Source organism: Lissotriton helveticus, chromosome 7, assembly GCF_964261635.1.
Source record: "Lissotriton helveticus chromosome 7, aLisHel1.1, whole genome shotgun sequence".
Lineage (NCBI taxonomy): Eukaryota > Metazoa > Chordata > Amphibia > Caudata > Salamandridae > Lissotriton > Lissotriton helveticus.
Window position 1 is genome coordinate 1689456630 of NC_136068.1, and position 20646 is coordinate 1689477275.

The window sequence follows — 20646 nt, forward strand, 5'->3', positions numbered from 1 at the left end:
GAGCTAGACGGAGTAAGACAGTACCTAGCGCCGTACATTTCTGACAGAGGTGGTCCATGGGGTAAGTTGTGAGGGGGTGACACCATGAGTTACCCGCACCGGGTGACACCAACCCCAGTGACGCCACTGCACCAGCAATAGAAACACGGGACACCCGGAGCCCGCAGCGCCGCACGAATTGTCACCCTAAGAGACCCGAGGGAGGACGTAGCTTCACCTATAGTTAGAACCGTGAAGCAATACGAGAAAAGGAGTAATAGCCACAGATAAGAAGAAAACGGATTCTACCTTTGGACCCCATGTGGGCCCACAGAAAGCATTACGGTACACAAGTCCTGTTTTGAACATCTACCTTCCCTGACGAAGACCTTCATTAAAAGAAGTGCCATATGGAAGGTCGAAACGCGTTGGCCCCCCTTGAGAGAGGTTCCCAGGTGCACCGAGTTGAAATCAGGTCCCAAAATTGGACTAAACCAGTCCCTAATTCAGGGTCTACTCTCGTGTCCTAAGAATCCCCACGGACCTCTCCCCTGGCTCAAAAAGTAATATAAGCTTAAGGACAGTAAAACATAGCAATCTGCCTATGCCCCTGTCTAGAAGTTAATAGGACTGTTCTTTTGGATACGTACCTTTGAAGATTTTGTGTTGATTTGATGCACTTTTTTGAATGTACAAAGCACTATATATTTAAGTTGTTTCACTGTATATAATTGTTGGACACATTGTTCTTTGGAAACAAAGAATTTTTTCAATGCTCTATTGTACTTATTGACAAGAATTAGTAAGTTTGGGTCTAGCTTGCTCAATGTTGGGTATGTTTGTTTTGCAATTTGAATAAGAAAAATTAGACACATATAAATGTCTATATCCCAACGTTAATTAAAAAATTGTATGGGAAGATACATCTCTGTTTAATTTATGGTGTCAGAGGCAATTTGTTTTTTGCACACATACAACCATTGTTACAGCTGCACCGTTTAGGCCATTTGCTGACAAAGTCCCAGTGTGGACCCAGGAGGCACAGTAGTGTCAGCGCTTTGCGCACTTTGGCTTTTGCTGCTGAGGCAGCCAGGGGCCCCTTTGCGAGGTCCCTCTTAGAGCCCTGACATTTCTGGACAGAGGACATTTTAGCCCTAGAAAAGGCCCATTGGCCTGGGGTCAGTTTCTAATGTGGGCACTACTTTGATGTGAGGCATAATGTGAGTTATGCCTAAGGTGCTGTGTTACTATAGTGCCCTGTTTAGGCTTATGATGTCTATTGTGTAATCTATTGTGTAATGTAGCCACATGGTGGTGATTTATTACCCCATGTCATTTATGTGATGCCTAGGAGAAATGTGATTTATGCACCATGATTATTGCCTAATGTGTTTGGACTGTTGGGGTCCTAGTGCGTAATGTGTTTATGCTTAAGAGGGTGTCTTAACAGGATAATGCTTTGGTCATTATGGTATCAGTAGTTACTGGTTGTGTTTTGCATTTACTTACCTGCATTTTGATGGTTCTGACCGTGGCCCGATTGGCCCGGTCCTGTATATAATCCCCTGTGAATATAGCCTAGTGCCCGTTTGCACCATGTGTATTTGTGATTATGATCCTAATGTGTTTATGAGAATATAACCTTGTGTGGAGTTTCTTTTGTAGTGTGCCTAGTGTGTTGCTTCTGTGTGTGGTTGTTGCGCAAACAATTTACACATTGCCTCTGAGATAAGCCTGACTGCTCGCGCCAAGCTACCAAGGGGGTGAGCAGGGGTTATCTTCAGTGTGCAACTCCCTCGCCCTGTCTAGAGTGGTGGTTTCTTCCTGGCTTGGGCGTAAGACCTGGCCAACCAGAAAACCTATTTCTAACAGAAAGAGAGTGCAGAGAATTGTACTCATTACATGCTGGCCCCAGCTCAAGGTCCACCCACAATCTCTTATAGGTAAGAAATTGTTGCCATTTTTATCAGAAAAAGGAGGCAACACTTCGACTTGGTAGAGTACAGATTAACGTCTTGACACAAAATAATCTGCCCTTCATTGACACTGAGAGGCATATTTACAAATAAATGGCACAGCGAAGTGCAGTAAGCAATTTAGCAACGCCGCTCTGCATCATTTAGAAAATGCAGGGATGCACCGAATTGACAAGAATACAGAGCACACTTGCGATCTTCCCTTGTGCCGGCACTAAAAAAGCTGCCTAGCGCCAGCACAATGGTACAAAAGGGGGTGGTGATGGACGGAGCATCTGAACCAATCAAACACTCACACCCAGTCAACAGATCTGGGTTTAATCCATCACCGTTCTTTATCCCACTCTGCCACCCAAGTTCAGACATGGCCATATGCAAATCAGTCTGACCCTGTGCCTCATGGGAACAGTCCAGCCCGAACTGACAAGCCATGCCTTCCCGGGACCGGAAACAAGCTTCCGAGGACCGGTTTCTGGCATTTCAGCCGCCTTCAGCCTGGCTTGCTTGAATCCAGTGGCAAAGTGAGCAAGGGACTTACGTCTGAGCATACCCTGCCAACTTATGGCGAACAAAGTGGTACAAAAGGGGGTGGTGATGGACGGAGCATCTGAACCAATCAAGCACTCACACCCAGTCAACAGATCTGGGATTAATCCATCACCGTTCTTTAGCCCACTCTGCCACCCCAGTTCAGACATGGCCATATGCAAATCAGTCTGACTCTGTGCCTCATGGGAACAGTCCAGCCCGAACTGCCAAGCCATGCCTTCCCTGGACCGGAAACAAGCTTCCGAGGACCGGTTTCTGGCATTGCAGCACTGTTATTGGCTTCCGATACACTGAGAGGCGGGTGCAACCTGCTTTCAGCCCTGGAGGGGAAGAGGACTGAGAGGAGACGGTAGTGATGGCGGGCAGCAGCAACAAATATGTAAGTTTCATTTTCGAATTTCTATTATTTTATTCTCTCCCCTGTGACCCTCCCTCCCACTGCCTTCAAATACCAGCCGCCACTGGTTAAAAAGCAATGGGAGTTTCATGGGTACGTCCACAGCAACACAGATTGCACTCCCCTTTGCCGTGAAAAATGCAGCAAGGAGGCCCATATGTACAAGGCGGCGTTAAGCCACTCATAGTGACACAGCACCGCCTTGTGAAAATGGAGCAGGGCATTGCGCCACCGGAGTGTCAGAAAAAGTGATGTTTTGGTGGCACAATGCCCCTGTAAATATGCCCCTGTAAGTACCCATCTTAGGGCGCAATTAATGAAAGCGTGGAATTTGTTGCAATCACAAGGCGCATCTGCATTCACTCTCATGCTGGTGGGAGGATAGGCCCAGAAGGCTGCAGGCGCATGTCAAACATCTAAAAATAGAAACCGGCACTCTTTTGGTTCAGAATGGGCCTTGCGAGTGACAGGGGTCTCTCTTGGGTGGGCGTGGCCCTCCTGGCTTTCCCCCCTTGAGCCGGCCTGAATATTTACATTTGCAAGGCGCTAGAACTATGTGTCAATAACCCCAAGCTTAAAACAAGTTACTATTTTTTGTTTTATAATGATGAAGCCACATCAGGTTGGTAGTGATGTGTATATCTCTATGCTGACTGGTGCATAGGCAGTGCCCTGAAAACTGTATTGTAAAAGGACTTATTCTTATACCTTAGTATATGATGATGGCCTTTGTTTTTTTCAAATGGAGGAAGGGAAAAAATATTTCTTAATAAAAATCTAATTTATGTTTAAAATATGTATGTTTAGCTAATGTATAAATTATGTTATAGAAGTGCAGAATTTATGTCAATAGGTATTTTTGTTAAAGAAAGAAGCTCTGACGGAGTTGGCACTTCCTTCTAAAACCCACATTAGAAATGGCCTCTAGTCCCAGTTCAGGAGCAAACTACTCTTAGTGACCAAGTCAAGATTTGAACTGTCGGACTAATGCTGCACTTTATTCCTGCCACAAATTCTGCGAGGTAAAATGAGCCAGAGTTTGTGAGAGGAAATGTACATTGATAGAATCAGACTATTAAAATATAAAATGGTTTGCTTTCCTTGTTTACTAGAAATAGGATCAATGGAGTAAAATATTCAGTCTGTGCCGCTTGAGTCTTTTTTCTCAATTTTGCAGCACTTTAAAAATTTCCAAGGATTGAAAAATCGCAGTGACCTGGAGGGTTGGTGTACTATAGCACTGTCATGAAATGTATAAGCGTGTGAGTGGCGGATGTATAAAGGACCATGGAGCAGGCATACAGGAGTATCCTGTAGACTGGCAACAATAAAGCACACTGAAGCACAGGCTGGAGCTGCTATGTCTAAACCAGGTCACCAGACTGTTCTTTACTTATAGTATGGGGAGTGTAGAGAGCCACCTGGGCTCTCTCAAACAATTTTGTCATACACACATGCATCCCTACACCCCTCGGACGGGCTTGTCCCGAGGGTATAAATAAAGGGTCCGGAGACCGCTCGTGCTCTTCCGCCCAAGAGTGAAAGGGCTGACTCTCGTGTCATCATTATAGCGTAGTTTGCAGCCTACACGACCTTGGTCCCGCCGCGCTACATTGGCGACGAGGCCGGTCGCAACCCACGCTTGCCCGCCTACCTCTGGTGGTTCCTGTCAGAGAGCGCGCAGTGCCCACCCGCGTTGCCCTGCTCTCGCGGGTGCCAGGTGAAGAGCGTGGAGAAGACCGTGGAGCCCACCCACATCGGTCGGCATCTGCGGCCTCTGTGAGCCAGACAGTGGCATCTGCAACTGTGCTTCCTGCCCGCACTGCCCAGCTTGAGCCCGCCCATGCATCTCCCCTGACGTGCAGGCTCTCATCGACACTGGGGTATCTGTCAATGTGATGGACTCTGACCAGTATGACCGCCTATCACTGCGACCTCCTCTTGCACCATCCACTGCCAGGATCTATACTTACAGGGGGACGGACCCGCTTTCTCTCCGTAGCGCCTTCCAGACCACTGTCGCAAGCGGAAGCAACTCCACTGAGGTGAGGTTACACATCACAGAGGGCAAAAAGGGAACTCTACTCAGCTGCCACACAGCCGAAGACCCAGGGCTTGTCTTTTTCGCTAACCAGGTCCACGAATCCCATGCAGAAACAATGCTAAAAGAGTTTCCGGCTCTCTTCAAAGGACTGGGGAAGCTAAAAGGCAAAAGGTTCAAGCTACGCATTGACCCCTCAATACAGCCTGTGTCCCTCAGGCACCAGTGGGTGCCCTTCAACTTACGTCCGCAAGTGGAGGAGGAGCTGAGAAAGCTTGAAGAACTGGTGGTGATCGAGAATGTCTCTGACCCTACCCCGTAGGTGTCCTCACTGGTCATGGCACCCAAACCCAAGCAATCAGGAGCCATTCAACCCTGTTTCGACATGAGACTGCCAAATACTGCTGTACTGAGAGAACGGCACATCACCCCCACAATGGACGATATTGTGGTGGTCTTAAATGGAGCAAAGTGGTTCTCGAAACTAGACTTAAACACCGGATACCACCAGCTGGAACTGGAGCCTGAGAGCTGGTATATTACCACCTTCTCGACACACGTTGGCCTACGTAGGTACAAGAGGCTCAGCTTTGGCGTATCGTCAGCCGCTGAGGTCTTCCAAAATGCCATCGGGGAAGCAGTCGGGGCTACAAGGCGTGATCAACCTCAGCGATGATATCCTTGTGTACTCCAACCTGCTTGAGGAACACCACTCACACCTCCGAGCCACTCTGAGAAGGTTGATGGACTGTGGCCTAACTCTGCACAAAGCCAAATGCTCCTTCTATCAGGAGAGCATCGACTTCTTTGGGTACACGTTCACATAAGAGGGACTCCTGGTGGATCCGAAGAAGACAGAAGCTATGCGGATGGCCAGCATGCCTAGAAACCCCACGGAGGAGAGGCGCTTCCTCAGCATGGCCACGTACTGTGGACGCTTCATCCCCAATCTTGCAGCTGCGCGTCCTTATGCGTCACAACCACAAATGGGAGTGGACGCTGGCGGCCAACAAAGTGTTCCAGGACATCAAGGCGGGCCTGCTAAACAAGACCGTGATGGCCTACTTCCATCCATGATGCCGAACGGAACTGGTCATTGAGGCCTGCCCTGTGGGCCTAGCGGCGTTCCTTTTCCAGGAACATGGCCCCGAAGTGTGGAAGCCAGTGGCCTACGCCAGCAAAGCCCTCACCGACACAGAGACCAGACACACTCACATCGAGAGGAAGGCGTTGGTGATCAAGTGGGTGTGCCAGCACTTCCAACTGTATCTGTGTGGCCAAGAATTCAGCGTTGTGACTACCACAAGCCTCTACTCCCGCTGTTTGCTGGCTCATCCCAGCTAGCGTCCCTGAGGATCGAACAATGGGCGGTGCAATTGCAAGGCTACAACTTCAAAGTGGTTTTCCGCCCAGGGGCGCACAACCCTGACAATTACCTGTCTCACGACCTGGAAATCGCTGACGCCATCCAACCCTTCTGCGGATGCCTGCAGCACTGATGCGTTGGTCTACATGGTGTCGCAAGGGGTGTGTCCCAAGGCCATGACACTTGAAGAGATCGGCCGAGCCACTCAAGAAGAACCCACTCTCTCCCAAGTTCGAGGAGCCTTGGAGAACAACGGTTGGGCCCACTTCATGGACGATACTCGCATCCCCACAGCTGGAGGTCCGCCATGCCCACCAACAACTGTGGCAAGTTCAGAGCGAATTAAGCGTGGGGGCAGAAGGAGTGGTCTTGAGAAGACATTCAATAGTGATCTCAGAGAAGCTCCAGAAGAGGATCCTGGTGCTGGCTCATGTTGGTCACCAAGGAATGAATAAAACAAAGGCCAGGTTACGGGACAAATTCTGGTTTCCGGCAAACGACTCCATGGTGGAGGAGATGGTAAGGCAGTGCCATGCCTGCACGATCACTGGAGGGGACCCAGCTTCGGCACCAGTGATCACGGAAGAACCAAGCAAGACTCCGTGGATGCACCTCAGCATGGACTTTGGGTGTTTTCCAGATGGACGGCACATGCTGGTCGTGGTCCATTCATTCCCTGACTGCTGGAAGAGGTCAAGTCTGACAATGGACCCCGTTCCAGGGGCGAGAGTACCGGGAGTATCTTGAGAACCTAGCGGTGCGCCACAGGAAGATCACCCCGCTATGGCCCCAAGCGAACGGGGAAGTAGAAAGACTGATGAGGACAATTAACCGTACATTGCTCATTGCTGTGGATAATGGGGAAGATCCTGAAGCAGCCCTCAACCAATTCCTCGGTGCATACCGTCAGACTCCTCATAGCACCACTAAGTGTTGCCCGGCTCATCTCCTGTTTAAGCGAGCCCCACAAGACAGTATCCCGTCAGACCCGACGTGGGTGTCCATGGAGCGGGATGATGCTGCCGTCCAGGCGAGGAGGGAGACAACTAACCAGAAGGCGAGTGAGGCCTGAAGAGCCCAAGAACCTCAGCTAAGAGTGGGCGACCGGTTGGTGATCAAAGACCAACAACCTGGGTCGAAGTTCCGGACACCCTACGAGCCAGAAGCGCGGGTCGTTGTAAGTGTCCAAGGGACCATGGTCACCGCTCAAAAGGGACAACAATACATCATGAGGAATGTGTCCAGTTTAAAGAAGACAACGGAGGCGGAAGTAGACCCCGAGGAGTCTGGTTATCAGGACTCATTGCCGAACTTCTCTCCCCCTGTATCGTGCAATATGAGGAACGCCCTGCCGGAGTCACAGAGGCAAGCCAGTCAAGGAGGTTCTGATAGTGCCCGGTTGACTGGCCAGAATACTGCTGCCGAGTCAGCTGAGGGAGCACCTGCTGGGGCTGCGACATCTCCTGTGCCAGGAACCAGAAGTATGGTCTCCGGCCGAATCCTGTGCCGAGTCAGCGGCTGAGGGACTTTGTATATACCTCCACCTGAACTAATTTCTAATTTCTAATTTAAAATATTTCTAGAGCGCAGCGTACACCTTGCGGTTTCTTGGCGCTGGGGGGATTGGCTACTGCGAGAAAGAGACGAAGAGCAAGGATAAGAGAAAGTATTAAGAGAATTTAAGAGGAGAATTTAAGAGGAGAAAGCCTGGCTGAAGAGGAATGTTTTCAGATCTCTACGAAAGGGAAGGTACAGAGTAGCAGAGCGGAGGTGATCGGGGAGTGAGTTCCAAAAGGTTGGAGCCAGGGTAGAAAAGCTGGCCCCGCCCCACTTTTTCCATGTGAAGCGAGGGATCTGAAGAAGAGACATGGAGGAAGACCGAAGTTCTCTTGCAGGTACATACGGATGGATTAGTGAAGTGATAAAAGCGGGGGCAGTGCCCTGGCGGGCCTGAAAGGCCATACAGCCGATCTTAAAAAGGGAACGTTCTTTTACAGGGAGCCAGTGAAGCTCCCTGAGGAGGGGGGTGGAGTGGTGATAACGAGGAAGGCCGTACACCAGTCGCGCTGCCTGGTTTTGGATAATCTGGAGTCTACGCAAGCTGTATGCGGGGATACCATGATAGAGAGCGTTTGCGTAGTCCAGTCGCGATATCACGAGTGCGGCCATGATGATCTTGAGTGCCTGGGGGGAAAAGAAGCGGGAAATAGAGCGGATAGTGCGGAGAGTGAGGAAGCAAGAGGATACCACGGAACTAATATGTGAATGGAGAGTGAGCTGATTATTTATTTTTACACCGAGTGTTTTGACTGTGGTGGAAGGGGTGGGTGAGGGGCCAAGAGAGGGGGGCCAGAAGAAAGAGTTCCAGGGGCTGGATGAACCACCCGTGAGAACCAGCTCGGTTTTATCCGGGTTCAGCTTGAGGTGGTTGTGGTTCATCCAGTCCCTGATGAAAGTCATAGTTGACTGGAAATTAGAGACAGAGAGAGGAGAGGGGGATAGATCAAAGATGAGCTGGAGGTCATCCGCGTAGTTATAAATGGTGACCTCCAGCTGCTGGAGTGCGAAAATGAGAGGAAAGATATAAAGATTGAAAAGCAGGGGGGAGAGAGAGGAACCCTGGGGAACACCACACGTGACGGGGAGAGGAGTGGCCGTGAAGTTGCCTAACCGAGCCGCCTGAGTGCGGTCCCTCAGAAAGGAGGAGAGCCAAACAAGGGCTGATCCCCCGATACCAGCCGCCTTGACACGGGTAAGTAAGATGGTGTGGTCCACCGTGTCAAAGGCGGCGGAGAGATCGAGGAGGACCAGTGCCTGGTGCTTGTTCTCATCCATGCCCTTTCTGAGATTGTCTAAGACTGCAACCACGACCGATTCGGTCGAGTGCCTAGGACGGAACCCGCCTTGGCGGGATGCCAGTCCACCGTTTGCCTCAACATGGGCGCTAAGTGCCGCGGTGACGTGGCGTTCCATCACCTTGCCCAAAAAGGGTAGCAGGGAGATGGGGCGATAGTTGGCCGAGATGGAAGGATCCGCGCCAGGTTTTTTCAAAATGGGCACTAATGTTGCTGCCTTTAGCGCAGGGGGCACAACACCCTGTGCCAAAGAGCTGTTGAGGAAAGCGATGGGGAGATCAGGGCAGCTAGAGTAAATTTGCTGCAGGACTCGCGCCGGGCAAACGTCCGCAGGAGACCCTGACTTCACTTTGGGGAGTATCTCCAGAAAGGAGTCCTGGGTGAGGGGGGGAATGGAGGTAAGTGGGAGTAGGACGGACGGGGGGGAGGGATCAACGAAGGCAGACGAGGGTGGTGGAATGTTGGTCTTGATGGTAACAATTTTCTCTACGAAATAAGTATTCAGTTGATCACAGAGGAGCTGGGAAGGAGGAATTTGGGACGAGGTTCGGTCTGAGAATGCCAGGTCATTCACTATGCTGAAGATTTCCCTGGTTTTGTTTCCTGCAGAGGTTATTTTTAAAGAGAAGTAGGAAGTTTTAGCATCCAGGATTGCAGATTTATATTTAGCCAGTGCTGATAGGAAGTGGGTTTTTAATGGGGGGCTGTAGTTTATCCTCCATTGCCTCTCCGCCCGTCGGGCGCTCAATTTGAGATCCTTTAGGTGGGCATTAAACCATCTATTGGAGTCCTTGGGACGGCGGATGGAAATGCGGCGTAAAGGCGCCACTGAGTCGCAGCCTCCAGCCAGCCAGGTGTCAATGGCCTTGGCTTGAGAGGCAGATGATAAGCCAGCAAGAATGGGAGTGGAGTTGCGAAGTGAGGAGGTCAAGGAGGGATAATCCAGTCTGTTCCAGTTCCGCGCCCAGGTGTTTTTGGTGTGCGGAATTTTGGGCCTCAGGTTTCGGAGAATGGAAAAGGAAATGAGGGTGTGGTCGGACCATGGGCACGGCGAAACAGCGGCCGAGGCCACAGGGAGGTTAAGGGACCAAACCTGGTCCAATGTGTGCCCATGGGAATGAGTGGGGACGGATATGTGTGACACAAAGTTGAGGGATGAAAGATAATCAGTGAATTCTTTAGAGGCTAAGCACTCATGTGGGTCTGTGGGCCAGTAATTGAAGTCCCCTAGGACCAAGACCGAGGCAAAGTTGACCACCAGGTTAGCCAACAGGTCTTGAAATGCCGGCAAGAATAAGGGTGAGGGCTGAGGTGGGCGGTACATAAGGAGACAAGTGATGGGGGGGGAAAATGAAAGAGAGCGGACTACCAGGAAGTCGGCAGGGGGAATAAGGGGAAAAGGAAGTTGTTGAAAGTTCAGCTCCGACCGAGCAATTAGGGCGACCCCACCACCAGCCTTACCTGTCGGCCGGTCGGCCCGCAGGGCCACATAAGAGGAGGGTAGGGTGGCCAGGAGAACCGGGAGGGAAGAAACACAGTACCAGGTTTCGGTCAGGAGCAGCATGTCTGGTTTCTCTGAGTCGAGTAAGACAAACAGCTCGTGGTGGTGCTTGACCGCTGACCTGGTATTGAGTAGGACAACAGACAGTGCCGGGGAGCGGGGGAATGGGTCAGGGGGGAGGGGGCAAAGTGACTGGGAGTCGTGCTGCGGGGGATAGGATGTAGTGGGGGAAGAGGGAGCAAAACCTAGTGTAGAAATCAGACTGCGGATAGAATCCGGAAGTGGCCAGTGGCCCCGGAGGGCAGTTAAGTCCTTGGTGGTGTAAGACAAAGTTTTAGCATGGAGACGTGCCCCTAGCCCCGTCCGGCCGCGGACGGGCGCAGACGGGCTTAGCTCAGGCGCAACTCCGGCGCGCCTACGTCGCGCCCGCTGCGCTCGTCCGCTGCGCTGACACATAATGGGCGGCTATGTAGGTGGTGACGCGGCAGGGGAGGGATCAGGAGGGCGGGGGTGGGCGTGGTGAGTTTTAAAAATCCAGGTCGCCGTTCCCCGCTTGCAATCAGCGGGACGGCGGTAGGCAAAAGAGAGAAGCTGCTAGCAGTCAGCAGCGTGAATCAGGTAAGGTTTAAAAGCACAGAGCTATCCCCAGCGCTCAGCGCGAAGCCCTCAGCCCTCTGCCACAGGGCTTTAGACGACGCGCGAGGGGGAGCAAACAAGATTTAGTAGCTGGTGACGCGGCAGGGGAGGGATCAGGAGGGCGGGGTTGGGCGTGGTGAGTTTTAAAAATCCAGGTCGCCGTTCCCCGCTTGCAATCAGCGGGACGGCGGTAGGCAAAAGAGAGAAGCTGCTAGCAGTCAGCAGCGTGAATCAGGTAAGGTTTAAAAGCACAGAGCTATCCCCAGCGCTCAGCGCGAAGCCCTCAGCCCTCTGCCACAGGGCTTTAGACGACGCGCGAGGGGGAGCAAACAAGATTTAGTAGCTGGTGACGCGGCAGGGGAGGGATCAGGAGGGCGGGGGTGGGCGTGGTGAGTTTTAAAAATCCAGGTCGCCGTTCCCCGCTTGCAATCAGCGGGACGGCGGTAGGCAAAAGAGAGAAGCTGCTAGCAGTCAGCAGCGTAAATCAGGTAAGGTTTAAAAGCACAGAGTTATCCCCAGCGCTCAGCGCGAAGCCCTCAGCCCTCTGCCACAGGGCTTTAGACGACCTGAGAGAACTTGATGGTCTAGAACCAATTGACAGGAGGGATGTAGAGAGCCACCCAGGATCTTTCAAACAATGTTGCCATACCCACATGCATCCCTACACCCCTTGGGGCGGGCTAATCCCGAGGGTATAAATAAAGGGGCCGGAGACTGCTTGTGGTCTTCCGGCTGAGATTGAAAGTGCTGAGTCTCGTATCCTAATTATAGCGTAGTTTGTGGCCTACACAGCCTGGCCCTGCCGCGGTACAGGGAGGTCTCCTGTTTCCTTTATTAAAGTTGACAACCTCAAAGTCCGATTAGAAACCGGGAATAAACATTAGAATTAGGAATAGCAGACCAGATTCTGCGGGCCGTTCTTCATACCCCCCCTCAGAGTTTCACCCTGACACTGGAGTGCTTTCAGCGGCCACGATGTGTGGTGAGAAACAGTGGGTCCGAGTACTCACCTCCTCTTGTAATCAAGACGGGCCCAGTCACAGGCCACTAGTAAGGAGGGTCTTAATGTTGGGGGTAATGCAAGACACCATCAGTTTCTGCACATAAGAAAATTTGGGCACAGGCAGATGTAGCGATTTGGAGGCAGCATTATATTTGATGAACTGGCACAATCAGGATTAAACCCCAGGTCTCCTGAACTTACACCGACGACTAGTAATAGACAGCTTCTCTATGGACCCTGTTTACTAAGGGAAATTTGGTTGCAAACTTAAGTTTTGGAGAAAATGTACCTTTTCTATGCCGGAAAAAAAGAATTCCTGTTCGCCCTGAATACATTTATGGGGGTGAAGATCTCATCCGTGAGTGCAGAGACTTTCTAAGTGATCAATCCAGTAAACTGATGAGATATTAGGAGTTTGAAGGCATGGTTTGCCCTGAAAATGTGGGGATGCTCACAAACCTGGAAGCTTGTTGGCATTCTTAAACTACAATGCTAGCCTATTACACCATGGAAATAGTTAGAGATGTACTGCAGTTCAGGGCTGGCATAACACTAGTTGCAGGGTGGAAAGGGGAACAAATCACCTCCACTTTTGTGGGGCGTATAGGGCAATGTATTGTCTGTGGCAGAAAATATTTTCTCAGTGGAGACAAAAACTTTAAAAGTGCATTTGCAAGAAGTAAATCTGCAACCACACGTGACAGTAAACTTGAACGTGCAGATGTGCTACTTTCTTCCTGAAAAGGACCCTGTATGCTTATGTGCACATTTATAGTGAGTGAGGGGAGCTCTCATTGATGTGTAATAGATCTAAAGAGAACTAATAAATGAGTCTGCTAGGATATAGGGGTCGCTGAATTAAAAATGTGCTTAAAGAAAAAAAATATTTTGTGGTGTAAAGTGTACATGTTGTAGCAATTGAAGTTATACAATTGTAGTGTTAGTGTCTGTATTTTATATTCCAGCTTGAACATAAGTTCCTTCAAGATTGGGTTGCACTATCCAAGTAGGGTGTTTCCCAAGTAGAAACCAAAGATATTGACAACATTTAGACATTCTTTGTAGCATATCCAAAGTCCTTAGTAGCGCATCAGGTGCCTTCTCCTCCTAGCGGTTCATGATTCTAGTGTCATCACTATCCAGGTCCAGGAAAGTTCTAGGTGCCAGGCACCCCTGGTCAATCCTAGGATGCCACATCGTGCTTCCACCCCTGTCCCAAACACCTGCACAGCATTCTGGGACAATTCAATATGCAGAACACTTCTTCCCTGTGGAGAGCTCCTGTGTCCATCCAGAGGTGTGGTCATGGAAATGAGCAGCCCCTTTTCTGTGATCATTCTAGACTAGTACTGGGGCAGCGCCTGCCTCCCACTGGGTTTGGAGTCAAGCTTGCTAGCAGGACAATAGAGGGTGCAGGCCCAAGTGTCAACTCCATCTGCCTGTGACAAGGGAGTCCCCTTTGAAGTAAACAAATCACTGGGCACAAACCCCAGGCTATTCGGTCAAGGAGGGAAACTTCCACCCATACCAAAAGTGCTATGTCAATTGTCTAGAAGCAATACACATATCACAACAGGGGATACATCAGTAGTCATATGACACTAAATACTGGCAGAAATGCCTTTTGGTTTTACACACGTAAATGACAACTTTTTAGAAGTCCAATTTCCAAAACAGTAAATTAAAATCCAACTTGACAAATTACATTTTAAATTACTATTTAAAAAGTTGCTTGACTTATTTCTCTAGCTGCTACCAATTCAAATTCAGTATTTAATTGATGTAACAATATATTCCAGTGTTTCCCTATGGAAGCAGCCAACCTTGCTACAGTGAACAAAGCTTTTGGGCATATTTCACTGTGAGGATATGTCCAACATACATTTCTACATTTCTTACTTTTAAATATCATGCACCTTGCTTTTAAGGGCAATAAGGTCTTCTTAGGGGTGACTTTTTCATACTTAGAAGGAAAAGGAAGTTTTAAGCCTGTCAAAAGGGGTTATTTTGACAGGTCGAATTTGCAGTTTAAAACTGTCATAGGCATGATACCTGCAGCAATGAAGCTGCACACAATAGTAGTGTCTCACATGCAGCTTACATATGTGCACGTGTCCATGTGTAACCAGCTCATTGCCTCTTAACCTAAATGCATCACATCAGCCTTATCTTAAAATGCTTACACTGGTGGTAAACATGTGCAGTTCAATTTCCATGAAGTTGCTGTGAGTGACAATCAAGAAGCAGCCATGGCCGGTAGTGGGAGTACCGGCTGGGCGGTGACGTGGGGAGGGGGAGGGGCAAGGTGGGGGGTAGTAATGTATGGATTACGGAGTTTAGCAGGTAAACATATAAATAAATAAAACTAATTTTGTTGCGTGCACTGTATCACCAAATGCGATGTGGTGCGCGCAACGAAATTTGTTTTATTTATTTATATGTTTACTTGGATGTATGACGGTACGACGCGGGCTATTACCACGCGTACCGTTACAACGCGTGTTTTACAACGCAAGTCGTTTGCCGCATCTGGAAGAGTCAGTGGACATGCTGCTGTCACTCATCAGTGTCCCCGTCCCCGTCCTGACACACTGATCGGGACGGGGCATGAAAAATAAAATGGTAACAAATTACCATTTTAGTTTTTATCTCTGGGGCTTTGGGGAGGAATTTTTAGTGGGGAGACGCTCCTCCAACAGAGGATCTGCCCCTGCTTTTTAATGTTTAACTTTTTATATATATATATTTTATGATCACACAAATTCACTGCGACACTTCCAGGTTATTGCATTAGTCACCTTAAAAAGAGCATAGACTATAGCATATTGTTAACAAGGCTTGTTCATTATAAAACTACTATCTTCGTCTCTTACCGTTAGATATTATGTTTACATGCACCCTGGTTATGCAGTCATGACTGTTCCTGTCAGAGTGAACATACACTGTGGTCTATGTTTTTCCCTGAACGCTATATCCATCATTAAGCCGCCCTAGCGCTGGATACTTACTTGACAACATGGGTCAATTGTGTTTACTCTTGTAATTATATCTACAATGATTTGTAATGTACTTTAATGGTTGTATAGTTTAAGCGAAATAAAGTATATAAAACATTTTTTTTTTTTAAATCAAAATGGCTCTACCGTGTGTGCATGCACTCGGCGCATCTTTCTAATTTTTTCTGTTTTTACTAACCCGGTTCAAAGATGGCCTCCACACACGTGAGCGGATCCATGGCAACCATTCTTTAACCCCTTCGCTGCTAGGCCTTTTCCCCTCCTGTGCTAAGCCTTTTTTTGGCGTTTTGGAGTAGTGCGCGCTTAGGCCCTTGTAACTTTTTGACCACATAAGGTATCCGCGCCAAATTTGCGTCCTTTTCTTCCAACATCATGGGGATTCTAAAGGCGCCCAGGGTTTGTGGATTCCCTTGGAGGGGTCCCAGAAATTAACCAAAATATAGTGATTTTTTTGTTTTTTTCAGAAAAATGGGAAAAACGGGCTGCAAATGAAAGCCTCTGGTCTTTTGTCAGAGAACCGAAATTTTTCACTCAGTTTGGTATTTTTCTGGGACATAGCCTATTTTTGCTATTTTTAGAGCTTTCCACCTCCTTCCAATTAATGGTAGAAATGAGTTTGAAAGCAATAATGGATCCTGGAAAGCTTTACATTTTCGAAAAGTAGACAAAATTCTGAATTCAGAAAGGGGTCATTTGTCTAAATCCATGAAGGTTTGGTTATAGAAACTAACAGTTAGATATTGGAATATTTGAAATTTTGTTGAAAAAAACAGCCTTTTGTCTCAACGTTTTCACCTATAACTTTTTCTAATTTTGACAGCTCTTGGAAAGCAATATACCGTTACATCTGTTAGACCTTCCTGGTTGTGGGGATATATAGTACTTGTAGTTTCACCAAGAACCCGACGAACCCAGATCCAAAAACTGAGCAGCAACTTGCAATGGTATTTTTTCATTTACTAGGTATAGTGCACTTTGTCTTGGAAAATGTATACATGGAATAATCTGTATGAAAGACACCTATGTATTTCTGAATTGGGTACAAATTATAGAGTTCAGAAATAGTATATAATTGCACATTTTCAAAGTTGGGAATACTCGTACTAGCATGAGAATTATTGATCATTTTTCATAAAGATTTTTGTTTACACAATGTCTTTCATTGAAAGGGAGAAATGCATGAAAGCTCAATTGGTAATAACAGTTGATTTACAAATCTGAATTACCTAAAGTGTCCCGATAAAAACGGTACCTCACTTGTGTGGGTCGGCCTTGTGCCTGCGACAGGAAACGGCGCAAAATGCAACGTGGTCACACCTAAATTTTGCAGTTACAAATTGACCCTTTTTTGGCAAAACGCCTACCTGTTGTTTTTGCACCCTAGCTCTGCCGGCACCTAGGGAAACATAGCAAACCTATACATTTTTGAAAAGTAGACACCCAGGGGAATTCAGGATGGGGTGACTCGACTGCCTACCACCAGGTTTTGGTACCCAGAATCCCTTGCAAAGCTAAGATTTTGACAAATAAACACATTTTCCTCACATTTCTGTGGTGGAAAGTTCTGGAATCTGCGTGGATAAACGAATTTCCACCCACCCAGCGTTCCCCCAGGTCTCTCGATAAAAACAGTACCTCACTTGTGTGGGTCGGCCTTGTGCCTACGACAGGAAACGGCACAAAATGCAACGTGGTCGCACCTCAATTTCCCAGTGAAATTTTACGTTCTTTGGACAAAGAGACTACCTTTTGTTTTTGAGCCGTGGCTCAGCCAGCACCTAGGGAAACCTAGCAAACCTATACATTTTTGAAAACTAGACACCCACGGAAATTCAGGATGGGGTGACTCGTCTGCCTACCCCAGGTTTTGTTACCCAGAATCCCTTGCAAACATAAATATTTGACCAAAAAAACACATTTTCCTCACATTTCTGTTGTGGAAAGTTCTGGAATCTGCGTGGATCAACAAATTTCCACCCACCAAGCGTGCCCCCAGGTCTCCCAAAAATAATGGTACCTCACTTGCGTAGGTAGGCATAGTGGCTGCGACATGAAACAGCGCAAAACGCAGCATGGTTGCACCTCAATTTCCCAGTGAAATTTAGCACGATTCGGACAAAAAGACTACCTTTTGTTTTTGCGCCGTAGCTCTGCCAGCACCTAGGGAAACCTAGCAAACCTATACATTTTTTAAAACTAGACACCCAGGGCAATTCAGGATGGGGTGACTCGTCTGCCTACCCCCAGGTTTGGTACCCAGAATCCCTTGCAAACATAAAGATTTGACCAAAAAAACCACATTTTCCTCACATTTCTGTGGTGGAAAGTTCTGGAATCTGCGTGGATCAACAAATTTCCACCCACTCAGCGTGCCCCCAGGTCTCCTAAAAAAAATGGTACCTCACTTGCATGGGTAGGCCTAGTGGCTGCGAAATGAAACAGCGCAAAACGCAGCATGGTCGCACCTCAATTTCCCAGTGAAATTTAGCACGATTCGGAAAAAAAGACTACCTTTTGTTTTTGCGCCGTAGCTCTGCCAGCACCTAGGGAAACCTAGCAAACCTATACATTTTTGAAAACTAGACACCCAGGGAAATTCAGGATGGGGTGACTCGTCTGCCTACCCCCCGGGTTTGTTACCCAGAATCCCTTGCAAACATAAAAATTTGACCAAAAAAACAAATTTTCCTCACATTTCTGTGGTGGAAAGTTCTGGAATCTGCGTGGATCAACAAATTTACACCCACCCAGCATGCCCCCAGGTCTCCTGAAAAAAATGGTACCTCACTTGCGTGGGTAGGCATAGTGGCTGCGACATGAAACAGCGCAAAACGCAGCATGGTCGCACCTCAATTTCCCAGTGAAATTTAGCACGATTCGGTCAAAAAGACTACCTTTTGTTTTTGCGCCGTAGCTCTGCCAGCACCTAGGGAAACCTAGCAAACCTATACATTTTTGAAAACTAGACACCCAGGGCAATTCAGGATGGGGTGACTCGTCTGCCTACCCCCAGGTTTTGTTACCCAGAATCCCTTGCAAACATAAAAATTTGACCCAAAAACACATTTTCCTCACATTTCTGTGGTGGAAAGTTCTGGAATATGCGTGGATCAACAAATTTCCACCCACCCAGCGTGCCCCCAGGTCTGCCAAAAAGAATGGTACCTCACTTGCGTGGGTAGGCATAGTGGCTGCGACATGAAACAGCACAAAACGCAGCATGGTCGGACCTCAATTTCCCAGTGAAATTTAGCACGATTCGGACAAAAAGACTACCTTTTGTTTTTGCGTCGTAGCTCTGCCAGCACCTAGGGAAACGTAGCAAACCTGTACATTTTTGAAAACTAGACACCCAGGGAAATTCAAGATGGGGTGACTCGTCTGCCTACCCCCAGGTTTTGTTACCCAGAATCCCTTGCAAACATAAATATTTGACCAAAAAAACACATTTTCCTCACATTTCTGTGGTGGAAAGTTCTGGAATCTGCGTGGATCAACAAATTTCCACCCACCCAGCGTTCCCCTAGGTCTCCTGGAAAAAATGGTACCTCACTTGCGTGGGTAGGCATAGTGGCTGCGACATGAAACAGCGCAAAACGCAGCATGGTCACACCTCAATTTCCCAGTGAAATTTAGCACGATTCAGACAAAAAGACTATCTTTTGTTTTTGCGCCGTAGCTCTGCCAGCACCTAGGTAAACCTAGCAAACCTATACATTTTTGAAAACTAGACACCCAGGGCAATTTAGGATGGGGTGACTCGTCTGCCTACCCCCAGGTTTTGTTACCCAGAATCCCTTGCAAACATACAAATTTGACCAAAAAAACACATTTTCCTCACATTTCTGTGGTGGAAAGTTCTGGAATCTGCGTGGATCAACAAATTTCCACCCACCCAGTGTGCCCCCAGGTCACCCGAAAAAAATGGTACCTCACTTGCGTGGGTAGGCATAGTGGCTGCGACATGAAACAGCGCAAAACGCAGCATGGTCACACCTCAATTTCCCATTGAAATTTAGCACGATTCGGACAAAAAGACTACCTTTTGTTTTTGCGCAGTAGCTCTGCCAGCACCTAGGGAAACCTAGCAAACCTATACATTTCTAAAAACTAGACACCCAGGGCAATTCAGGATGGGGTGACTCGTCTGCCTACCCCCAGGTTTTGTTACCCAGAATCCCTTGCAAACATAAAAATTTGACCAAAACAACACATTTTCCTCACATTTCTGTGGTGGAAAGTTCTGTAATCTGCGTGGATCAACAAATTTCCACCCACCCAGCGTGCCCCCAGGTCACCCAAAAAAAATGGTACCTCACTTGCGTGGGTAGGCATAGTGGCTGCGACATGAAACAGCGCAAAACGCAGCATGGTCGCACCTCAATTTCCCATTGAAATTTAGCACGATTCGGACAAAAAGACTACCTTTTGTTTTTGCGCAGTAGCTCTGCCAGCACCTAGGGAAACCTAGCAAACCTATACATTTTTGATAACTAGACACCCAGGGCAATTCAGGATGGGGTGACTCGTCTGCCTACCCCCAGGTTTTGTTACCCAGAATCCCTTGCAAACATAAAAATTTGACCAAAAAAACAAATTTTCCTCACATTTCTGTGGTGGAAAGTTCTGGAATCTGCGTGGATCAACAAATTTCCACCCACCCAGCGTGCCCCTAGGTCTCCCGGAAAAAATGGTACCTCACTTTCGTGGGTAGGCATAGTGGCTGCGACATGAAACAGCGCAAAACGCAGCATGGTCGCACCTCAATTTCCCAGTGAAATTTAGCGCGATTCGGACAAAAAGACTACCTTTTGTTTTTGCGCCGTAGCTGTGCCAGCACCTAGGGAAACCTTGCAAACCTATACATTTTTGAAAACTAGACACCCAGGGCAATTCAGGATGGCGTGACTCGTCTGCCTACCCCCAGGTTTTGTTACCCAGAATCCCTTGCAAACATACAAATTTGACCCAAAAAACACATTTTCCTCACATTTCTGTGGTGGAAAGTTCTGGAATCTGCGTGGATCAACAAATTTCCACCCACCCAGCATGCCCCCAGGTCTCCCGAAAAAAATGGTACCTCACTTGCGTGGGTAGGCATAGTGGCTGCGACATGAAACAGCGCAAAACGCAGCATGGTCGCACCTCAATTTCCCAGTGAAATTTAGCACGATTCGGACAAAAAGTCTACCTTTTGTTTTTGCGCCGTAGCTCTGCCAGCACCTAGGGAAATCTAGCAACCCTATACATTTTAGAAAACTAGACACCCAGGGCAATTCAGGATGGGGTGACTCGTCTGCCTACCCCCAGGTGTTGTTACCCAGAA